Genomic DNA, 24324 nt, shown 5'->3' on the forward strand with positions numbered 1-24324 from the left:
TTTTTTTTTTTTTTTTTTTTTTTTTTTGGCCACATAAAGAGAAGTCAGACCCTACTGAGCTGGACAGAGTCTCATCTTGCAATACAAGTCACCTTGAACCACGAGAGGCTCAGGTTTCCATAGCCAGACTAAAGTAGAACATTGTGGCTGAAAGACACAAGTAGGAGGAGGAGGAAGCACTTAATCATCCTCTGTTTATGCCTTTTTGCTTCAACTACCTGAGTAATTGGCTTACTGCTCCAGTTTTCCTAGAACGTGAAGAATTGGCAGACCCTGCAAATGGAAATTTGCCCAGTCTTAACCTAGGATACCGTTCTCATCATTATGAATCACCCTCACACTCTAAATAAACAATAAAACAACTAGAAACGCACCAAGAAAGGTTCTACCAAAATTACATGCCTGCTGCTTCCAGACTTGAAAAATAGAAACACAAAAGTGAGTGAAAGGAAAATGAAAGCACAAATAAAATCTGAGCCTGGTATTGTCCTACAGAGCAGGTTTTACTGGTATAGCAGCAATCTCACTAGAACTCTGTGAAGGGCTCTGGGATCACACCCCAAGGGCACACCCCTGGGGATCTCAGATGGCTTCCCCCCACCATTCTGTCCACAGACGGCATTTCTCATTGGTATCTGTTAGGACAGCTGGGAAGATATTATCTTATCAAAATAAACTTTTTTTTTTAATTGAAAGTTATGATTGCGCCTTCAGTACAGCCCAGAATATGGTGTGTCAGCTTTGCTGTACATTATTTTCCTATTCCTATTCCAGGAAAGATCTCTATCTGTGACTGCCTGCAGAGAAGAGGAAAAAAACCCAAAATGGAGCATTATAGCTTATAGCCCAGAGGAGAGAAAAAGAAAAGAACAGACAGCAACAACAACCTGGGATCCCATATCATCCTTCCCCTTAGGAAAGGAAAAGATGCACTTGATTGCAAAGTAGCTTAGTTCACATATGCAAGAATATTTTTATAAGCCTACCAGGAAAGAATGTACAGCTCTAAGCAAATTTAAAATGTATTTTAAATGTCGATGTATATTGTCAAATTATATGCCAGAAAATGCTTTACCTATATGACCTCTCCAGTGCTACAAACTACATGGGATTCATCTTCCACATTGGCTTGTATGATGGCCTGGGAGGCCATAGGTACCTCTAAACTCTCTCCCTACCACCCTCTTTGTCTTCCTAAAGACATACTTTAAGTGGTGCCTACTCAGAGACGCTTTCCTTCAACACTTTTTTTATCTTTTTTTTTTTTAAGATTTTATTTTTAACTAATCTGTACGCTCAACATGAGGCTCAAACTGGCAACCCAAAGACCAAGAGTCACACGCTTCTCTGACTGAGCCAGTCGGGCACCCCTATTTCTCTGAACTTTCTACTTGGAATATCTTTCTTCCCTACTGGGGCTCTTTGTGTTCTTTCATTAGAATTTTTATAAATTTTAACTACTTAATCTACTTCCTTGCTTATATCTATTTCCCTCGGTAGAATCTATGTTTCCAAAGGGCAAGTACTTTCTCTGTCTTATTGATCACTACATTCTCAACACCCAGCTCTGTGCTTACTTAGTGTACATACATTAAGTATTTTGTTGAGTGAATGAATGAATTGGACAAACTAGTATTAAAAAAAACCATGGTCTATTTACTGGCTTTGCTATTTATGTACTGCATACTCTTGATAGTTTTTTTACCTCCCTAAGTGTCTTTTGATTTCCTTCTTTTGTAAAGTGATGATAGTTCTAAACACATAGAGATGTTGTAAGCATTAAATGAAATAACATGAGTAGAGAGCATCATGTCTAAAAATAATTTACAAGTTTTCTGTTAGTACCTGGATCAAAAAGGGAGGCAGAGAGATAGGGAGTGAGTGAACCCAACCAGGCACTCATTGGGAATTGAATAAACACTCATGGCAAGTGAAAGCAATTTAAGTTGTTGGCTGGCAGCTTCTTAAGACAGAAGACCATCATCTACTTGGCCACAGCTTGCTTAGAAGGTGCACACACATCTCTAGAAGGAGGATATCATTAAAATTCCTTCTCCCTCCAGACATTTTAAGGGTAGATTCCCACAAATTATCTCTATTCAACTCCCAGATCCTGTGTTGTTGTTGTTTCCTTGTAGTTTCCTTGAAGGAACCACGTGTCAAACAGTTATGACAAAGATAGAATTTTCAGGACTTTATGCTTAACCCTATCTTACATTCACTCCCATCACTACAGAGCCAGAGAAAAGAAAACATTGGGAGAAAAAAATCTGGAGCAGAAGATTGAGTCCCTCTACTGTCTTTATGAAGGAAGCCAAAGAAATCTGTAAACGGCTCATTTTTAATTTTTTTAATGTTTATTCATTCTTGAAAGAGAGAGAGAGAAACAGAGAATGAGTGGGGAAGGGGCAGAGAGAGAGAGAGAGAGAGGAACACAGAATCTGAAGCAGGCTCTGGGCTCTGAGCTGTCAGCACAGAGCCTGACACGTTGCTCGAACTCACAAACCATGAGATTATGACTTGAGCCGAAGCCTGATGCTTAACCTCAGAGCCCCCAATGAGCTCCTAAAGCTCATTTTTGACTTGTAACCTCAAAGATGAGATTTAGAAAACGTAGAGAATTAAAAAAGAAAGCTTTTTAGTTTAATATAATTCTATAATTGTGTGTGTATATGTATATCATATATGTGTATAACTGTATGTAATCTATCCCCATAAAATTAAGAATATTTTGGTTATAAATTTCATTATAAATCATTCATGTAAAAATTAAAAGTGTTGTAAAGAATGCCATATTTTATTTTGAAATTGTATGCACATTATCATTTGGTAATCAACATAAAATTAAAATATATTTTGAGTTTTTAATATAAAACATTTTTTAAGCTAGTTCANAGCTGGCCCATTTTGGGTTTGAACTGTTCAGTTAATTTGTTTAGTCTTCTGCTATTGCTTTGTGAAGGCTTTCACAAGTATATTAGGTAAACTCTATTTCTACTGAAGGCACAGGTCTGCAAGCAGAGATTCTTTATAAAATTAAAATAAATGACATATTAAGGTCAGTATTTTCACTGACAGTAGCTTTAGATCTGCCTGAATATCCAAAGTATTTGGAGGTGTGTATTGGGGATGGGTGATATTTTATGTTGGTTTTTTGTTTTGTTTTGTTTTATGTTTTCGTTTTTAGGTGTTTTTTGTTTGTTTGTTTTTGTTTTTGTTTTTGTTTTTTTGATAGGAGCACTTGAATGAGCCTTGAAGAGGTTTCAGTTAATTGTTCAGAGTCAGCTTTCTACTTCCAACATGGTGGCTCTCATTCTTATGTTAACCAACTCTCCTGCTTATTGTAATGATTTTGTTACATTGCCATTATGATTCTGACATAAAATTCATAGATAAAGCAACCTACTAATATGCATAATTTAAAAAAGGAAGGAAGAAGGGAAGGAAGAAGAGGTGGAAGGATGGAAAGAAGAAAGGAAGCAAGGAAGGAAGCAAGGAAATCCTAGCTATACAATTTTAGAGTCATAGTAGGAAAATAAAATAATTTCTATTCCAACATGTAAGGACTCAGGCACAAGTACAGCAGAAGACATATTAAAATTGTCAGATGCTTGCACATATATGAAATGAATAAGATGATCTTTAACACATAGGATAAGGTGAATTCATTTTGTATAAATTATGAAAACAAAACCAAAGAAGTATGTATGGACACTAGAACAAAAAATGGTGTTATGAAAAAATGTAATAGAATAATTCCCCCTTCTTTTTTTCTTAATGTTTTTATTTATTTCTGAGAGAGACAGCATGATCAGGGGAGGATCAGAGAGACAGAGAGAGAGAGAGAGAGAGAGAATCCGAAGCAGGCTCCAGGCTCTGAGCTGTCAGCACAGAACCCGACGCAGGGCTTGAACCCATGAACCATGAGATCATGACCTGAGCCGAAGCCAGACACTTAACCGACAGAGCCACCCAGGTGCCCCTCCCCCTTCTTTCTCTGAGATGTCCACATCCAAATCTTGGAACATGTGAATATATATATTAAGCTACATGGCAAAGAAAAAATAAGGTGGAATTAAGATTGCTACTTGGCTAACCTAAAACTGGGATTATCCTGGATCAACCGGGTATCATGAGGGCCATTAGGAATAGTAAAAGTAGAAAAGATAGAGAAAGAGATGTGGAGACAGAAGCAAGGTCAGAATGGTATGATGTGAGATGAGAGGCAGCTTACCTGGGTTCTCCTTTGCTAGCTGTGAAGATGGAGACAGGTGAAAGGAATGCTGGCATGCTAGGAAATTAAAGGATTCACCCCCTACAGCCTCCAGAAAGAAACACTGTCCTGTTTCTTTCATTTTACACTGTCCTGTCAAACCTTGATGTTAGCCCAGTGCAAACCATGTTAGGCCTCTAACATGTAGAACAGAATAAGAAATATGTATTGTTTGAAGCCACTAAGTTTGTGGTGATTTATCAGAGCAGTAATAGAAAATTAATACAATAAACACACCAATCTCACCTTTATGATAAGAGAAAGAAAGATATAACCTTATTAAAATAAGGATAAGGGCACCAGGGTGACTCAGTTGGTTAAGCTTCTAGTTCTTGGTTTTGGCTCAGGTCATGATTTCATGGTCTTGAGTTTGAGCTTCATGAGAGCCTGCTTGGAATTCTCCCTCTCTTTCTGCCCCTCCCCTCCTCCCCTGCGACCAAACAAACAAACAAACAAATAAGTAAGTAAAACTACTGATGACAAGTCAAGACAAATTACAACTTTTCATAGCGGAGGGTGAAAAAAGGGAAAAATGCTACCGTCACAAATGACCTGAGATTTATAAATATGGAACCAAAATAAGCCATTATTTTATGGCAAGGAACGAGACAGACATATTTCACAGAAATCCATCTCATTTCCTGGTAAACTGCTACCTGCCAAGACATGTTTTAAACACTGGTTCTTAGAACTTGAAGTCCACCTTTCTATTGGTTTTATGAAATAAAAGATGGATTGAGTTGAAATAAGCAGGCAAACGATGAAACAGAAGTCTATAAAGAAGTTGTACAATTATAGCACATGGACAGTATAACAATTTGGAAAACCAATGCACAATCTAAAATTTATAAATAGGGATGTCTGTGTGGCTCAGTTGTTGGAGCATCCGACTTCAGTTCAGGTCAAGATCTCGCAGTTCATGGGTTTAAGCCCCACAATGGGCTCTGTGCTGACAGCTCAGAGCCTGGAACCTGCTTCAGATTCTGTGTCTCCCCCCTCTCTGTCTTTCCCCTGCTCACCATCTGTCTCCCTCTCTCAAAAACTAAATAAACACTTAAATTTTTTTTAACTTATAAATAAATTCACTGTACTTTTTCACAACAGATTTCTTACTATTGACAGGTTACAGAATAAATGAAAAAAAATATAGGTTGGAAAGTGTTGTGAACTAAATTGTGTTCCCCCAAACTTTTTTGGTCTGCAGGTTTATAGCCTTCATCAAAAACTTTTTAACTTTTTTAATGTCTATTCATCTTAGAGAGAGAGAGAGAGAGAGACTATGAATGAGGAAGGGGCAGAGAGAGTGGGAGACATAGAATCTGAAATAGGCTCCAGGCTCTGAGCTATCTGCACAGAGCCCAAAGTGGGGCTCAAACTCACTGTGAGATCATGACCTGAGCTGAAGTTGGACACTCAACTGACTGAGACACCCAGATGCCCCATAACCTTCATCAAATTTGAGAGGTTTTTGACAATTATAATTTCTTCCCTCAAATATTTCTTCCTTCCCCCTTTAGAAATTCCAATCACATATACACTAGGCCACATGGAATTGTCCCAGAGCTGATACACTATCCATTTTCTTTTAAAGTCTTTTTTTCTACCTATTCATTTGAATAATTTTTATTGCTTTATCTATAAATTCATTAATTTTTTTTCTGCAGTGCTTAGTATGCAGTTAATACTGGTTGGTTTGTATTTCCTCCTTGACACTGTATTTTTCACCTACAGAAATTCTATAGGTTCTCTGTTGCATCTTCCAACTTTGTAACTATCATATTCCATCTTTCTTGTAGCTACTTTAACATATAGAATGGAGTTATACGTATTTTAATGTCCTGCTAATTACAACATTTTTGTCAGTTCTCATTAACTGACTGATTGATAAGTTTTGATCAGCTGATTTGTCTCCTAACTATGGGTTGCATTTTCCCCACCCCTTTTATATTTAGTTACTTTTTATTAGATATCAGGCAAGATTAATTTTACCTTGTGAAGTGTTAGATATTATGAATTCTAAAAATATTTTAAGGTTTTCTCAGAAATAGTTTGATCTTTTGGTGTCTTGCTTTTAAGATTTGTTATGCAAGACCTGAGCCAGATGTGATCTAAATATTTTCAGTGCCAAGACTAGACCCTATACCCAAAGCCTTGTGAATTATGTAGTTGTTAAGTGTGGCTGGTAGTAATAAGCACTATTCCCCATCCATTATGAATGTTGGGTCCTGTTCTTGGATTTTGGGTGGTCCTCAACTACTATTGAGGTAGGTAGTTTTCTCAAATGCATGCACTGATTGGTACTTTGATGAATATTAAACGATGGTTCTCTGTAGATCTCCAGAGCTATATCTTTGTGTGGCTATCTTCTCTCTGGTACTCAAGCTGCCATATGAAATTGTTTTACTTTGTTTTAAGTAAACTCTATCCCTAACGTGGGGCTCAAAATCATGACCCCAAGATCAAGAGTCCCCCAAGATCAAGAGTGGCATGCTCTACCTACTGAGCCCACCAGATGCCCGTATCCACCATGTGAACTTAAACTGCATTCTTTTCCTTGAATTCATAGCTCAATCCCCTCAAATCAGAGAGTTCGTTGATCTCTTACCCTCCATATGATCTGGAAATTCTCTCAAGGTAGAAGCACTCACAAGGCTCACATTTGTTTCTTATCTGCCAGAAATCATTGTCCTTTGCCTTTTAAGGCCAATGTCTTAAAAATCATTATTTTCTTTATGTGTCATTTTTTTAATTGTTTCAGATAGAAGAGTATATTTGGTTCTTGTTGTTCTATCTTGGCAATGAAGAGAGTTGATGTGCCTTATATAAGTTATATACGTGGATTATTTTTAATATTGGAGTTTTAAATATTGGAGTATAAAGTCATGAGTCTAATGTATTTATATTCATCATTATTACTGATATACCTGGGCACATTTCTCCAACCTTAATTTACTTTTGCTTACCATTTCTGTTTATTTTTAATGCTTTCTCCTTGTAAAAAGAAAAAAAAACTAATCCCCCCCTTTAAGGCAAAAAATTAGGAAATTCTTAAATATTTAAAATTTTCTTCCATAACGATGTCCATCATGTAATTTTTTTCTAAGCTTTTAATTCTGGAACATGGTAGATATACTTGTTCCTTTTAATTGCTCTTAAATAAATGGCTACAATAAGCACAAACTTCAGTAAACTACTTAATCACCTTCAATTCAGGTTATCTTTCACAGCATTTCTTGGATTTTTCTCTCTTCCTACTTTAACAAAAACTATTGTTTATATGAGGCTTCCTATAAGCCTTTTTGGGGCTTTCCATGCTTGAGAATATTTTCTTTTATTACACTGACATAACTGAAAACTGCTTGGCTTAAAAATCCTGTATTTCAGGGGCACCTGGGTGGCTTAGTTGGTTAAGCGTCCTACTTTCTTAGGTCATGATCTCAGGGTTCATGAGTTTGAGCACCGTGTAGGGCTCCGTTNTGTATTTCAAATCATAGTAGAACCTTGGTTTATGAGCATAATTCGTTCCAGAAACATACTTGTAATCCAAAGCACTTGTATATTAATACAAATTTCCCCATAAGAAATAATGGAAACTCAGATGTTTCATTCCGCTACTCAAAAAATATTCACATAAAAATGATTACAATACTGTAATATAATACAAACTAATAAAGAAAATACAAAGAAAATAAATATTTTTATATCACACAGGAACATACTCAGCTATATAATAAAACTTCAATAAATGCCTATTGAATTTATGTAAATAAGCAAGGCTTTATCTTGTTCACATAATCAGACTACTGAAATCCCCCCCAAAATTATGATAGATTATAGAAAGCTTGAAAAAGAAAGACAAACAAGAATGAGCAAAGTCTTGGTCACTTATAAATTGACTGAATACCTTACAAAGGTATTAATATTTCTTAAAGTTCCATGGATAATTCCACTGTATAGCTAAGATTAAGTACCACTTTCTCAAAAATTTGGAAAATGAAGGGTGGAGATAAAATTGCCTGAAATCAGATAGTCTCCACCTGTTTTGTTTTTGTTTTTGTTCTTGTTTTACTTCCTCAGGAAGAAAAGAGTTGTTTTACTGCCCAAAATTTACTCTTAAAGATGCTGAGGCAAGGGGCACCTGGCTGGCTCAGTTGGTAGAGGATGTGACTCTTGATTTTGGGTCATGAGTTCAAGCCCCATGTTGGGCAAAGAGTTTACTTAAACACATGCAGACATACACACACACACACACACACACACCCACACACACACACTCCTACACAAAAAGATTGTGGGACAAGAGTTTTGGGCAGGGATTTGGAGCCAGTGCTGATTGTCTCACAATAATGGGGGGCAGGGAGAGAGAAAAGTACTCCAGCTCTTCTTTTTCTATTTTATCATCTAACTGCTTTATTGGGCTGCATCCTATCCAAGGCTAAACCCATCTGCACATGCACATGCACACACACACACTCCAACCAATTGCCAAGAAGGTAACAGAGGCAATATCCCAGTGTTCTCTCACAGTGTTCTTAATTTTCGTTTTCTGGTTCCTGAAGGTTGAAAATAGGAGAGTCTTCCAGCACTTGAGCTAGTGTAGTATCTTAGTTGAAATTAACATCCAAACTGTGCATATTAAAACCATTCCAAAAATGACACAAACTAAAAGCTTTGAATATAGAGGCACATGGATGGCTCAGTCAGTTAAGCTTCTAACTCTTGATTTTGGCTCAGGTCATGATCTTACAGTTCATGAGTTCAAGCCCTGCATGAGGCTCTGCATGGACAGTGTGGAGCCTGCTTGGGATTCTCTTTCTCTCTCTCTGTCATTCTCTCTCTCTCTCTGTCATTGTCTCTCTCTCTCCTTCTCTGTCCTTCCTTCACTTGTGCTCTCTCTCTCAAGAAGAAGAAGAAGAAGAAGAAGAAGAAGAAGAAGAAGAAGAAGAAGAAGAAGCAGCAGCTTTGCATATAATGAAAAACAGAGTTAGACTCTAGGTTCAGATGAAGATCTGAATACCTCGTGGGCATTTGAAAGTAATGCAGGGTTCTTTGTTATATAATTCCTTGTTTTTTAGAACTGGCCTGCACCTCGCAGGACATCAATCATCCCTGGCTCCTGCCTTCCCCTCTAAATCATAATATATTGTGCCAAAATGTGAAGGGTCTTGCAAGCCTTGATAAAATTGAACATTTTATGTTATATATATATATATATATATTGATAAAAGTCACTGGAAGATGCTAAAGGTTTTTAATATAGAAAAATACAAAGTTCAATTCGACAGCAGTGAAATAGAGACTGGGCGATGCTGGCAGTTCCTTACAGAAGGCACCACCTTGGGATCTCCATAGTATCAACGGAGATTAGTCATGAACGTGGCAAATAGCAGACAATAAATAAATGGGTAGACAGATGAATGAATGGAGAGAAAGAAAAAGAGAGAGATAGAAAGAAAAGAACATAGAAAGCAGGAACACCAGGGAGCCAGGCTAATACAACTATCTAATTAATTATTAAAGAAGGCACAAACAAAAGTAGTAATAGTGGAATAGTGAAAACTAGACAGATGAAAAATGTTTAGAAGAAATAATCAATAGGTCCTATGAAAGAGTATAATGTAATAACCAGAACATGGATTCTGTAGCCCAGCTAATCCCCAACTTAGGCAATAATTCCTTTTAAGCACAGAGAAGGCATAATAATACAAGAAGTCCAAAGACAAAGCTATTAAATTGTTCACTTCTGTGAGATATGCATAGTTTCTCAAACAGATACATATTTTTCATATCACATAGGAGCATACTCAGTATATAAAACATCAATATATGCCTGTTGAATTTATGTAAATAATCAAGGCTATATCTTATTCACATAATCAAGCTACTCAAATCAAACTCAAAGTATGGTGGATTATAGAGAAAAATAAAGACAAACAAGAATGAGCAAAGGCCTGGTCACTAATGAATTGACTTTGAACACCTTACAAAGGTTATGAAGAATAGGGATTGCGTGAGAAAAAGAAAAAAATATTAAACAGACAAAATATTTCTTGCAGCATTATTAACAATAGCCAAGATATGGAAACAACCTAAGTATTTGTATGTAAGTATATATACATATATGTATATACATATATCAACATACATACATATATATATATGTATACACAAACACACAATGAAATCTTATTCAGCTGTGAGAGAGGAGAAAATCCTGCCATTTGCAGCAACATGGATGATGGAATTTGAGGACATAATGCTAAGTCAGATAAGCCAGACAGAGAAATATACTGTATAATATCACTTACAGATGGAATCTAAGAAAGCCAAAGCTATAGAAACAGAGAGTGGAATGGTGGCTACCAGGGGCTGGGGAGTGGGGAAACCGGGGAGATATTGGCCAAAGGTGACAACACAAACAACAAGCAAAAATACTAAGAAAAGAGTAACCAAAAGCCACATTTATAAGATTAAAGTTACTGCAACTGAAGGTTGTGCTCAGGAAACGGTAACTAAACTCAGAAAGAAAAAAATCTTCTGTTTTATTTATTTATTTTTGATGTTTATTTATTTTTGAAAGAGTGTAAGCTGGGGAGGGGCAGAGAGAGAGAGAGGGACAGAGGATCCAAGCAGGCTCTGCACTGACAGTCGAGAGTCCGATGTGGGGCTTAAACTCAGGAACCACAAGATCATGACCTGAACCAAAGTCAGATGCTCAACCAACTGACTGAGCCATCCAAGTGCCCCGAGAAAAATCTTTCAGAGAAGTCAGACTATGATAAAACGCAAAAGGAAAACACAAGTATTCATGATGAGATTTTCACATCATATTTCCAATTAGGAAATTTGTTTAATACACCTGGGCACTAAACAAACAAATATAGGCTTTCAATGGTATCAGAGAAAAAGCACCCAGGAGGATATTGAACAGGGAAACCTACTGTTCTATCAAATATGACATACAGAAACTCTAAATTATAGCAACAGATGAGAATTAAGTATGGAATGTTCAAGAACTTGTGGCAAAGTTTTGGACAATGGGGCAGTCACAGCACTTTGAGTTGCCAAGGCTATCAAAATGATAAAGCAATTTGTCCTAAGCGCCTTCCACTTCACCTTCCTTCTTTGGAGTCCTAACCTCTCAGGTTCTCTGCCTTCTTAGCGCCCTCTCGCCTCCTCCCTCCTACCCACACTCCAAGGCCTCCATTGAATAATCATGGATAATCTCTCCTAAAATGTTACTTGATAATAGATTAACGTGTTTTCCATTTAAACAGAAAACACTTGTACAAATCCTTCTAGACAGCTAGACAAAGGCAGCTCATACTGGGTGTTCAGAGAAAGGACTGGGAAGAGGTAGAGATGCTAAGAGTACTTGTCTCCAGGGCCCCTGAAAGGCACACCTTGGGTGTTTTTGTTTTTGTTTGTTTGCTTTGCATGTATTCTGTGAAGAAGCATACATATGCCCTGCCCTCCCCAAGGAATATTTTATATCCTCATAGTCTAAAGGAAATTTAGGAGATTTGAATTAAACCTAATATCCATCAACCCTCATCCCCATCCTTGCCAATGTGTTATTAGAAGTAGTGGAAAGAATTTTAACATCATGGACAGTTCCCTAGGTAATAGAAGAAGACTAGAAAGAAGAGAAAATAGACTAAAATAGAAGACTAGAAAGAAGAGGAAAATGACTAAAAGAGAGGGAGATGAGATTAATGGAGTGGTGGTAAGAATTAATAATTAATTAATAAGGGTGTTGAGAATGTACATTTTTCAGCCTAGATTAATAAGGGTGATGAGAAGGTACATTTTTCAGTCTAATAGTACTTTGGAAACTTAATGATTTTGAAGGCTAAAGTAACATAATGTAGAAAAGGGAAAATAATTGGGAAAATGGGAATAACAGAGGTAGAGAAAAGCAAACAGAATAGAATAACCTTAAAATAATAATATTTATGCTTTTTAATAACTTACTGACAGCAGATCTTGATGAATTATGAACTGTTTCTCCCACTCCATTCACTTCTCACATACTTTGTGCCTCTTATCTATTCATAGGAGCAGATGACTTTGTTCTCATCGTATGAGTAATTGAATGTGAATATTATTTGAGCAGATAAGGCTTTCTGAAAAAGAAAAGTTATATTGTTTATCTGTAGATACTGCCACACATAAAATGTATACGCAAAGCACCGATAATATTTTATATCACATTTTGTAAAAATGATTGAAGTATGTTATAAATACTAATTACATATCATAGAAGCTCCTATTAGCAATAGGACTTTATTGCTAATATATAGACACCAACCATTAGCTATGACCTCTAAAAGATCTCTTCCATAGTTCTCACAAATCTATTATAAACCTCTTCAATCACATATATGATCAAAATATGTATTTAGATAATTATTTAATAGTTGTTTTGAATCAAATTATCATTTCATAAAGATATTTGTGAAGTTATAATCCTACATACCATTCTAAAATATTGCTCTCAAGTGCAATTTAAGATACATACTTTTTCTGCCTCTCACATTGTTTCAATCTTCCTTGTTTGTCCAGGGCATCCTTTCTCATGCCTTCTTCCCAGGGTTTATTTCCTCTCCTTGATGTAATGTGCCATCTTTTAATTATTTGTATCCAGTCCTTCTGTAAAAGTTCTATTATTTGTTCTATTCTCTCAATCTAATACAGTATCCTCTATGGATCATCTATGTTTTGCTCTTTCAGTATTACAGTATTCCTAGTATTTGTAAATAATATCAGAAGCTGGTGCCTGATTGTATTAAGCCAGGACCAAAACACAGAAGAGCAAGGGCCAGGGAAAGAGGCAAACAGAGTAGTAAGTTCACAAGATTTCTGCTTAGACTTCCAGACCTAAAATTATTCGAAACTTTCATTCATTATATTTGATAATTCTCTACTTTGTTAATTGCTCAAAAATGTTTTTAAAAGAGAACATCACCTGTGTTAAGTAGTTGATAAAGTGATGATACACATATTACATTTTCACTTTTCAGAATTTCAGTATTCAAAGAGCATCAGGATGTATTCTATTATTGTTGTATAGCTTACTGGCTTCACGAATTAAGTGTAGGTCCTCTTCTAATTACACACAAAGTTTTTATGTCTTTATCTCTTACAAACTTTTCTCTCAGCACTGCCTACACTTCCAGCCAAATTGTATGGTTTGTAGGACTTTAAGAATCTTATTATATAACGGAATCTCCTTGATTAGAAGGAATCTCACTTAGCCAGAGGATACTGTGTTCATTTCATAGGGCTACTATAAGGAAGTACCATAAACTCTGTGGCTTAAAACAGCAGAAATATATTGTCTCACAATTATGAAGACTAAAAGTGTGAAATCAAGATGTCAGCAAGGCCATAATCTCTCTGAAGGCTCCAGAGAAGGATCGTTCCATGCCTCTTTCTAGATTCTGGTGGAAGCTAGCAATCTTTGGCATTCTTTGGTTTACGGCAGAATAGCTCCAATATCTGACTGACTTCATATGGCCTTCTTCCTGTGTGTGTCTGTTTCCTCTTCTTAATCCAGTATGATCTCAACCAAATTTGATTACATTCCGTAAAGATCCTATTTCCAAGTAATTTCCACTTATAGATGCCAGAGTTAAGATTTTGTTGACACAATTCAACCCATAACAGATACCTTTCCATTTTTTTCTCATTTGAAATCACAGTGATGAATTATCTAATATGATGTTATGTATACTGTAGATGTTTAATTCATATTAGTTGGTTTTTATTTCTACACTTATTAGTTATTTTGGTGGGAATGGTAATAATAAGAAAAGCCTCATTGAAAAAGGATTTTCTGCTTACACCTGTAAAAAACACGTTGAAATACAAGTTTTAATAATGATGTGTTACTCAATATTTTATGTGTTGTTCAAATCATATTTTTGCTTTTACTTTTTAATATATTTCTGGAAACACAGAAACCCATATAAAGTAAATTGAACCAAACTAAACTATCTAGGACTAAGCTGAGATACTGTCTTCATCTGAAATAAAATGAAGACTACTTTAAAACAAAGTAATGCAACTCAGGCTTTGCTTGAATGGAGAGCAGATGTAAGATCTGAATATTCAATAACTGCTGAGCAAAAAGAGTAAACCTCTGGGTTTTGTGTTTTGTTTTTTTTTCTGTTAATGATACTAATTAAAATTAGAACTTCCACCATTAAAATTACCTGCAGCTGGATGGTTCTTGCTGGTATTGTTGGTGTACACTGAAAATACTTCAACAGAGGACACCGTGAATTGCTTGTGATCTACCCACCCACACAGTCTTGTCACTTTGGAAAGATTGTAGACAGCATAACTAATAAAGTTATTGTGCTCTTGTGAAAGAATAATAGCATGTTTGAAGAGAGTGTATTAACCCTGTTGTAAAGTGTTGATTGCACTCTATAGTAAAGGAAATGAAAGAACAAAGATAAAGTGTTTTTAATTCTTACCCTGTTTGCTCTTGCTTGTTTTATTTCATTTCAATTTACACCTATATTCAAGAACACTAAAAATGTATCACCCAGCCTCAAAAGCAGTTTTATTTTTTCTACATGCTTTTGTAATAATTTGATGCTTTAAAGAACAGATATGTAAGCTAACTTAGAAAGTGATGAATAAGAAATATCATCTAATCTCAAATAACTGTGAACTCAATTTGCTATGTTTACTATAATAATGAAAAGAAGAAAGAGGGAGAAGAAATATGGGAGAGAAAGAGAGAAAGAAAAGAGAATCAGAGAGAGAGAGAAAGAGAAATTAGTTATTTTGATTTACTTTTCTGTTGTTAATAGAAACCTTCCAAGATTTCTATTTACTGGGCCATAATAGTATCAAGTTACAATGCTGATTGTATACTTTTGGAGAATATAGCAATAAGCAGTCAATATTTTTGAAATCTCAAATTTGACATTTGAAATTTTTAATGATGTTCTGGTCCTCATTAATGACTATTAATGCAAATAATATGTGCATAAATATGAATATTCATCCAAACTAATATCCCTGATACATAGGGAGCAAGCTCTTTGGAAGGAATGGAAATTATTTGGATATTGTTTTTTTTATTTTTTTAAATGTTTTTATTTATTTCTGAAAGAGAGAGAGGCACAGAGCAAGCAGGGGAGGGTCAGAGAGAGAGGGAGACACAGAATCCGAAGCAGGCTCCAGGCTCTGAGCTAGCTATCAACACAGAGCCCGATGTAGGGCTCAAACCCTCCAACAGTGAGATCATGACCTGAGCAGAAGTCGGAGGCTTAACCGACTGAGCTACTGATATTGGGGTTTTAAAAAGGAAAATAGTAAAGGAAATTTTTGAAATTTTAGTTTGAGACTATAGAGTTTATATTTATAACACTAATTCTACCTTTCTTAGATTATTTACATAAAAACAAGATATGCATGAAATAAGTAATATTTACATATTGATTGCCTCTATACTCATTGTGGTATAACAAGTCTTTAGAGTATAACTCATGAGTATTGATGTATAAACATAAATTGGATTCCAGGTAAACGAAAAAAATATTTCAAGCTTACACTTGAAAGAATTTTTTTTAAAAAAATATTATGACAGGATGGAGCTCCATGGTTTTGAGTAGCAATTGATGGACATTTCACACGTTATTTATGAGATATAAATCAATATTTAAAAACCAGATAAAATTATATTTTATTGTTAATGAACATCATTTGAAATCATCATTGTGTGGCGATCTAGTAAGTATAAAAACCACTTACCTTTTCTGAACTACTCCTAAGAACAGAGTTCCTGTAATTGCATTCCTATCTCTCTCTCTGTTTTTTTCAGATGTATCTATAAAGACATTTGGCATCTCATCAGCAAAAACAGCAGCTGGAGAAAGGCCTTCCTACGTGCTCTGTCAAGGGAATTGCAAGTTTAGGTGGGGTTTTAATACACATCAAGGATTTACTGACATAACGTAGATTGCATGCTTTCATTCTATTATTTGTGCCTTTCTCTTTTAATGGAAATGAAAACAATTATAGAGGAGAAAAGATAAAACTCCTCTTTGAGAGTACTGTATTATAGTTCATGAAGAGGCCTAAACTGACAAATACATGCATAAGGCAGGTATTTACACATCACTTGACACTAGTTAAACTTCATTTCTATGTTCAAATTTTGTAGGAAACATCTGTGAAAGTCAACCTAAGCCAACAAATCAATAGCATTCTATGTAGGCGAAGGAAGTCTGTATTCTTTCCTAGAACTGCTAGTGATTATGTGGCATTTTTACATTTCAAACATCATTAATAAATTAGTTTGCTCATAAATTCCACACAATTTGGACTTTAAGAAAATTCAAAAATTATTAGACAAATATTCCCTGATTCTAATCCTGGAGGTTTCCTTCATAGTGTGCTCACCATTCTTCAACGTGGCAAATCCCACTCTGCATGCTGTGGTCCTACATCAAACATAAGCAATGATTCATCAAATTGAGACTCAAATCTCAATCTAAAATGGGAAAGGGGGCCTTAAAACTATGTTTGATAGAGCTCTAGTAAATACATGGGATGCGGACATTATCAAATAGTCAAATTATTCTGTGTTTTTGATTCATGCTTAATTAAAGAATCATAGAAATATAGAGATGCAGGCGGCTTCATCTGTCAAACTCAACATCCATTTTATTTTATTTTATTTTAATATTTATTTATTCATTTATTTATTTAAAGACAGCACACATGCATTTACAAGCACGAGAGGGGCAGAGGGAAAGGGGTGAGAGAGAATCTTGGGCATGGAGCCAGACATGGGCTTGATCTCACAAGGGTGAGATCATGACCAGAGCTGATATCAAGAGTCAGACCCTTAGCCAACTAACCCATCCAGGTGCCTCTCAACATTATTTTAAAGTAAACTTACATTTAAAACTTTTTTAATGTTTATTTTTGAGAGAGAGAGAAAGGACAGGGAAGAGGCAGAGAGAGAGGGGGAGACGTAGAATCCAAAGCAGGCTCCAGGCTCTGAGCTGAGCCCGACTTGGGACTCAAACCCACAATTGTGAGATCATGAACTGAGCTGAAGTCAGTCACATAATAGACTGAGCCACCCAGGCACCCGTACAGTAACTTTACATTTTAAAATTTACATTTTTAAAATTAAGTCATATTGGGGTGCCTGGGTGGCTCAGTCGATTGAGCATCTGACTTTGGCTCAGGTCATGATCTCATGGTTCATGAATTCGAGTTGTGCTGACTGCTCATAGCTTGGATCCTGCTTCAGATTCTGTGTCTCCCTCTCTCTCTCTGCCCTTCCCCGGCTCACACTCTGTCTCTCTGTCTCTATCTGTCTCTCTCAAAAATAAACATTAAAAATATTTTTAATAAAATTAAGTCATATTTTGGGGTGCCTGCCTCACTCAGTCAGTGGAGCATGCAACTTTTGATCTCAAGGTTATAAATTCAAACCCCATGTTGGGTGTAGAGATTATTTAAAATAAAATCTTTAATTAATAGGAAACCAAACTCATGCAGCTACTCTGGAAAACAGTATGGAATTTCCTCAATAAGAATAGAACAATCTTACCACCCAGCAATTGCACTACTAGGTATTCATCCAAAGGATACAAAAATACTGATCTGAAGGGGCATGTGCACTCCAATGTTTATAGCAGCACTATCAACAATAGCTCTACTGATGAATGGATAATGTTGTGGTGTGTATATATATACATATATATATATGTATATATATTGGAATATTACTCAGCCATCAGAAAGAATGAAATCTTGTCCTTTGCATCAACATGGATGCAAAAGTAAAATGTATTATGCTAAGTGAAATAAGTCAGAGAAAGACAAGTACCATATATTTTCACTTTTATGTGGAATTTAAGCAACAAAACAGATAAACAGAAACATAAAATAAGATATAAACAGAGAGGGAGGCAAGCCATAAGAGACTCTTAAGTATAGAGAATAAACTAAGGGTTGCTGGAGGAGAGTTGGGTGGGGGAATGGGCTAAATGGGTGATGAGTACTAAGAAGGGCACTTGTTGAAATGAGCACTTGGTGTTATACATAAGTGATGAATTACTAAATTCAACTCCTGAAACCAATATTACCCTATATGATAACACACTTTAATTTAAATAAAAACAAAATTACTAAATTCTACTCCTGAAACCAATATTGCACTATATGATAACACACTTTAACTGACCTGGGTGGCTCAGTCGATTAAGTGACCAACTCTTGATTTTGGCTCAGGTCATGATCTCATGGTTCATGAGTTCAAGCCCCATGCTGGCTGTTCTCTGTGCTGATAGCATGGAGTCTTCTTGAGATCCTCCCTCTCTATCTGCCCCTCCCCTGCTCTCACTCTGTTTGCCTTTCTCAAAAATAAATAATAAATTAAAAGCTTAGTAAACACATAAATAAATACTTGGAAGAAAAAAATAAAATTCTAAAGAATCTACCCCCCAAAATAAATAATCAATAAAATATTTAATTAAGTAATTAAAATTAAGGCCTATTTTCTGTGTTAGTTTTAAGGAAACAAGTTTTATTTTAACACAATAGATTGAACTCTTGTGTTTATTTCCATACCCTCTAGAAATGAAAATAATGCTAATAAAAGAAAAAACCTGCAAGGACAAAGAGAATGAGAGAGAACACAGTAGCAGTCAAGAGATAGGAACAAATTTTTAGAACATGAAAGCAGATGGAGAGTAATCAAAGTGGTGGAACAAAATTAAGATGTAATCTAAGACCCAAAAAAGGAGAATGTTAACATATTAACAGATCTGCCCCTTAGAATTCCAGAAAATCTTGGCCCACAGAGGCTCCCAATACTGGCCCTGACAGAGATACGTCTTTGAACCCATAGGGCCTCAGATCAGTTGCCCGATTTCACAGATGCCCTAGGTTAAGTCAGGGACATGGAGGCATATTACTGAAAAAAGAAATAGATTAAGTGAAAGACTAAATGTTGAACAGTTTTAACTCCCTTTCCACTAACCTCCAACCGTCTTTATTGCCAATCTCCAAAACCACAAGCAGTGAGTTGCAAATCCAAACATATATGAGGAAAACCTCCAACATTTAACACAGAGAATGAAACAAAATCTAATAATTTACCCTCTCTTCAGCAGTATATAGGAATGCTTATTTTTCTCATGCCTTATGCATTCTTGGATATTTGTAATCTGTTAAAATATTCTTGTGTTAAATGTCTTACCATAATAAATTAAATAAATTAGTAGATAGATGATAGATAGATAGATAGATGGATGATTGAGGCAGAATGTTTGTATAAATTGCTGAAAATCTAGTAAGTAATAAAATAGATACAGGTGGGATCTGAACCTAGCTTGTTAGGTGCCAAAGTTTATACTTTTAACAAGTTATATGTTCTTTAAAATGTAAATTCTAAAATTATTCTCTAATTTATGGTTTGTTCCCTGAACTCCAATATTGTTAAATATGTTGGTTTATTGTTGTTTATTTTTATTTTTTAAAAAAAACTTATTTTTAAGTAATCTTTCCATCCAACATGGAGTTCAAACTTAACAACCTCAAGATCAAGAGTCATGAGCTCAACCAACTGAGCCAGCCAGGTGCCCCAGTTTAATGCTATTTTAGGTGACTAATTTTTGAAATTCAAATGAACCCATCATATTTTCATTGTCAACAATTAATTTTATTCTTTTTTTCCCTGCTTTTTGAAAAAACAAACCTTCCACATCAAGACTATATGAAATACTCTCTCTTATTTCCTCCTTATCTTATTTTAACATAATAATGTTAAAACTTGATGCATTTGAAATTTACTTTTATTTATAGGCCATTTTCTAATAATATCTATTAAGTAATTTAGTCTTTGCACACTGGGTTTAAAATGTTTATTTTGTTTTCTCTATTCTATATAAATATTCATTTATATGTTCATGTTGGTTCTCAATAGAAACAATTTTTAAAACCTAGACTATCAGAAGAAAATTTAACAGCCTCATCTTTTGCCAAATGACAAATAATTCATTATCCTTACCATTAAGAAAGTTTGTATTTTCAAATAATTATAGAGTCACAGGAAGTTGCAAAGGTAGTACAGAGAGATCGATGTCCCATTCACCCAATTTCTTCAGTGGTTACATCTTACCTAACTATAGCACAATATAAAGCCAGGAAACTGACATTGGTACATTGTTTGGGTATAGTTCTTTGTCACTTTATCATGCATATAGATTCACATAACCATCAAGATACAGAACTATTTCACCAGCTCCAAGAACTCCCTCTGGCTACCCCTTTATTAGTCATATTTACCCCATATTCCTCACCATCTCTAACCCTAAAAGAGGACTAATCTACTTTCTATTTCTATAATTTTTTATTTGCAAATGTTATATAAATGGAATCATTCAATATGTAACTTTTGAATTTGGCTCTTTAAATTCAGCATAATGCTTTTGAAATCCATCCACATTGTCACATATGGCAATAATTCATGCCTTTCTAATGCTGAATAGTATTCCACAAAATGGATATACAGTATAACCCTGGATTGTGAGTAACTTGTCCTGTGAGTGTTCCATAAGATGAGCAAACATTTCTAACAAATTAACTTGATAAATGAGCAATATCTTGCAATACGAGTAGTACATGAGGCTGAATGTCACATGGTCACAACTGAACCAATGGTTCTTCTCTCTCTCTTGCTGCAGGATTGTGGGAGATTGTCTCTTATGCCTGGATGCTCAGTCTCAGGCTGCGGTGTTTGGCAGAAATCAGTGGTTTTTCAGAATATTGGAAGGTGTCCACAGCTGGCACTAATATATTTTTTGTCACTTCAAAACACCCATGGACAGTCCACTTTTCCATACAAGAGTACGCTTAGGAATGCTTTGCTCCATTCTAGGTCAGGCTGCCCGCAGATATAGACCCTCTCCTCTGCTGCCTTAATTCTAGTTACATTAAATACAGTATATGGCAGGAGTTTATTAATATTGTACTGTAGTCAATATCCATGCGAGCATATACAATGGTCTCCATGCAGAAAACAGTTGAAAACAAAGGCAGTAAAAAGAAGAAGATGATTACAGTAGAAGTTAAGAAGAAAATCATTGAGGAGTATGAGCGATGTATGCGAGTGGCCAAATTGCAAGATTTTATAAGAAGTCTGCATCTGCATCTCATCTGCAGAGGAGTAGTAGAAAAAGGCAGAAGAATCCTTCACTTCAAATGAGATGAGGGACAATGTGTACAATGTGGGAAACAGCACAAATTTTTTTAGAAAATCATCACCTGAATAAGGTTGTAGCAGTGTGACCTATGAATCTGTTTAATGAAAAGGCAATGTCACATTTCCATGAAATCCTCCAAAAGGAGGCAAAAACAAGTGTTATTGAATAGGTGCCTTGTTAAAGTTGCACAAAAAGAGAAAATATTTCATTGAGCCAATAGATAGCAGTGATTCTGTTAGTGACAGTGAAAATCATCCTACACAATAATCCTCCTCTCTCTTGTCATCCTCACGCCAACCACAAAGGTTTTAAAAAGTAAGTGCAGGTTAATTTGTTTATTCTCTTAGTTTTCCTTTATATGAACATTTTTTCTTTTCTTTTCTTCTCTTCACTTCTCTTTCTTTCTCTCTTTCTCTCTTTCTCTCTTTCTCTCTCTCTTTCTTTCTTTCTTTCTTTCTTTCTTTCTTTCTTTCTTTCTTTCTTTCTTTCTTTCTTTCTTTCTTTCTTTCTTTCTTTTCTTGGCTCTACACCAAACATGGGGCTTGAACTCATAACCCTGAGATCAAAAATCAAATGCTCCACTAACTGAGCCAACCAGGTGCTCCTGATTTCTACTTTATTCTTGGAACATATATCTGCTGGATGTGGACTTATAAGTTAATAGTCCTATAGTCCTTTTCTTTAACTACTTGAAAACTATTGTGCCACATTCTTGTGGTCTTCATGGTTTCTGATGAGAAATCTGTGAAAAGCCATTTCTCTTTTTTATTTTCAAGAGGTTTTCTTTGTCTTTTTTCTTCAGAAATTTGACACTGATGTGGCTTTAGGTTTTTTTTTATGTGTTTGTCAAATTCACATTTCATTCACCCCCTTGAATCACTGTATGTTTACCTCAAGAAGTGAATTTGCAGTTAATAACTTTCTCAAAAAGAAAATTCTAGTCCTAGGTAGCTTCACTGGTAAATTCCACCAAACATTTATTGAAGACTTACTACCAACTCTCTACACAATGTTTCAGGTAATTAAAGGGGAAAAAATACTTCCTATATCATTCTATGATACTAGCACTATTATGCTAATACCAAAACCAGATGAATATTTATGATGGACATAGATGAAATAATTCTTAAAATATTTGCAAATTTTTAATCAATAATAAATCAATCAATCACATATTTCACTATATTAACAGACTAAGAAAGAAAAACTCTGTGAATATCTCAATAAATTTAGAGAAAATCCCCTTGGCAAATCTAACATTCATTCCCAGTAAAACTCTTAACTGACTAGTAATAGAAGGGAAATCTTCTATCTGATAAAGGCTATAATCTACAATTAACCTGCAGCTACTTTAAATAAAATGTTGAATGCTTTTTTATTAAGATATGGAATAGATAACATTATATTAAATGGAGAAAGAATTCTTTCTCCTTATGACCAGGAAGAAAGCTGGGCTAACTGCCTTACCACTTCTATATAATATAGAATTAGAGGTTCTAGGTAGTGCAATAAGGCAAGAAAATAAAATAAAAAGAATTCTGAGTGGAAGGGGAAAAGTATAATTATCTTCACTCTCAATTTACAGTCATATGAAGAAAATCTTTTAGAGTTTACAAAAAAGCAACTAGAATCAATAACTAAGCAATTTGAAGTATACAAGATCAAGATATAAAATCAACTGTATATCTCTATTCTAGTAATGAATAGTCAGAAGCTGAAAACTTAAAATAGCATTTACGATCATATATATAAATATACAAATTGCAATTACAGTTGCAAATATATGGTCATTAGGAATAAATCTGACAAAAGTTGTGTAAGACATGAACACTAAAATATTCAAAACAATGCTAAGAGAAATAAAAGATCTAAACAAATGGAGAGACATATTATGTTCTTGGATCAGAAGTTCAATATTGCTAAGATGTCAATTCTCCCCCGATTTAGGTACAGATTCAATGCAGTTCCAATTAAAAATTCCAGCTTTCTTCTGTAGACAGTGAGAAGCTGATTCTAAAATTTATCTGGAAATTTAAGGAACTTGGAATAGTCAAAACAACTCTTGAGAAAGAATAAAGCTGGAAGAATTGAATCACATATTCTCCAGACAATATACATGTACAGTAATCAAGACAGTTTGCTAATGGTATAAAAATATAGAGGCACCTTGGTGGCTCAATTGGTTGTGTCCAACTTTGGCTCAGGACGTGATCTCACAGTTTGTGAGTTTGAGCCCCGTATTGGGCTGGGCTCTGTGCTGACAGCTCAGAGCTTGGAGCCTGCTTTGGATTCTGTGTCTCCCTTTCTTTCTTTACCCCTCTCCTGCTTGTTCTCTCTCTCTCTCTCTCAAAAAAATATAAATAAACATTGTTTAAAAATAGAAATAAAGACCCAATGAAGAAAGTACAGCATATGAAGATAGATACACACATATATGGCCAATTGTATTTTGGCAAAGGTGCAAAGGGAATTTAGTGGAGAAAGTATACTCTCTTCATCAAATGATAGTGGAGTAATTGTATACCCATAATCTATAAAAGGGGTACCTCAATCCGTGCTGCACATCATATACACAAAACAAATCAAAATGCATCCCAGACCTAAGTGCAAAACCTAAAACCCTAAAGATTTTATAAGAATCATAGAAAATTTATGACATTTGGTTAGGCAAAGTCTTCTTATATACATATAATATAATACTGAAAGCATCAGACGTAAAACAAAACCAAAAAAATGTAAATTAGAGTTCATCAAATTAAAAATTTCTGCTTTTCAAAAGATACCGTTAAGATGATGAACAGATAA

Source organism: Crocuta crocuta, unplaced genomic scaffold (genome assembly GCF_008692635.1).
Source record: "Crocuta crocuta isolate KB4526 unplaced genomic scaffold, BGI_CrCroc_1.0 scaffold646, whole genome shotgun sequence".
NCBI classification, from domain to species: domain Eukaryota; kingdom Metazoa; phylum Chordata; class Mammalia; order Carnivora; family Hyaenidae; genus Crocuta; species Crocuta crocuta.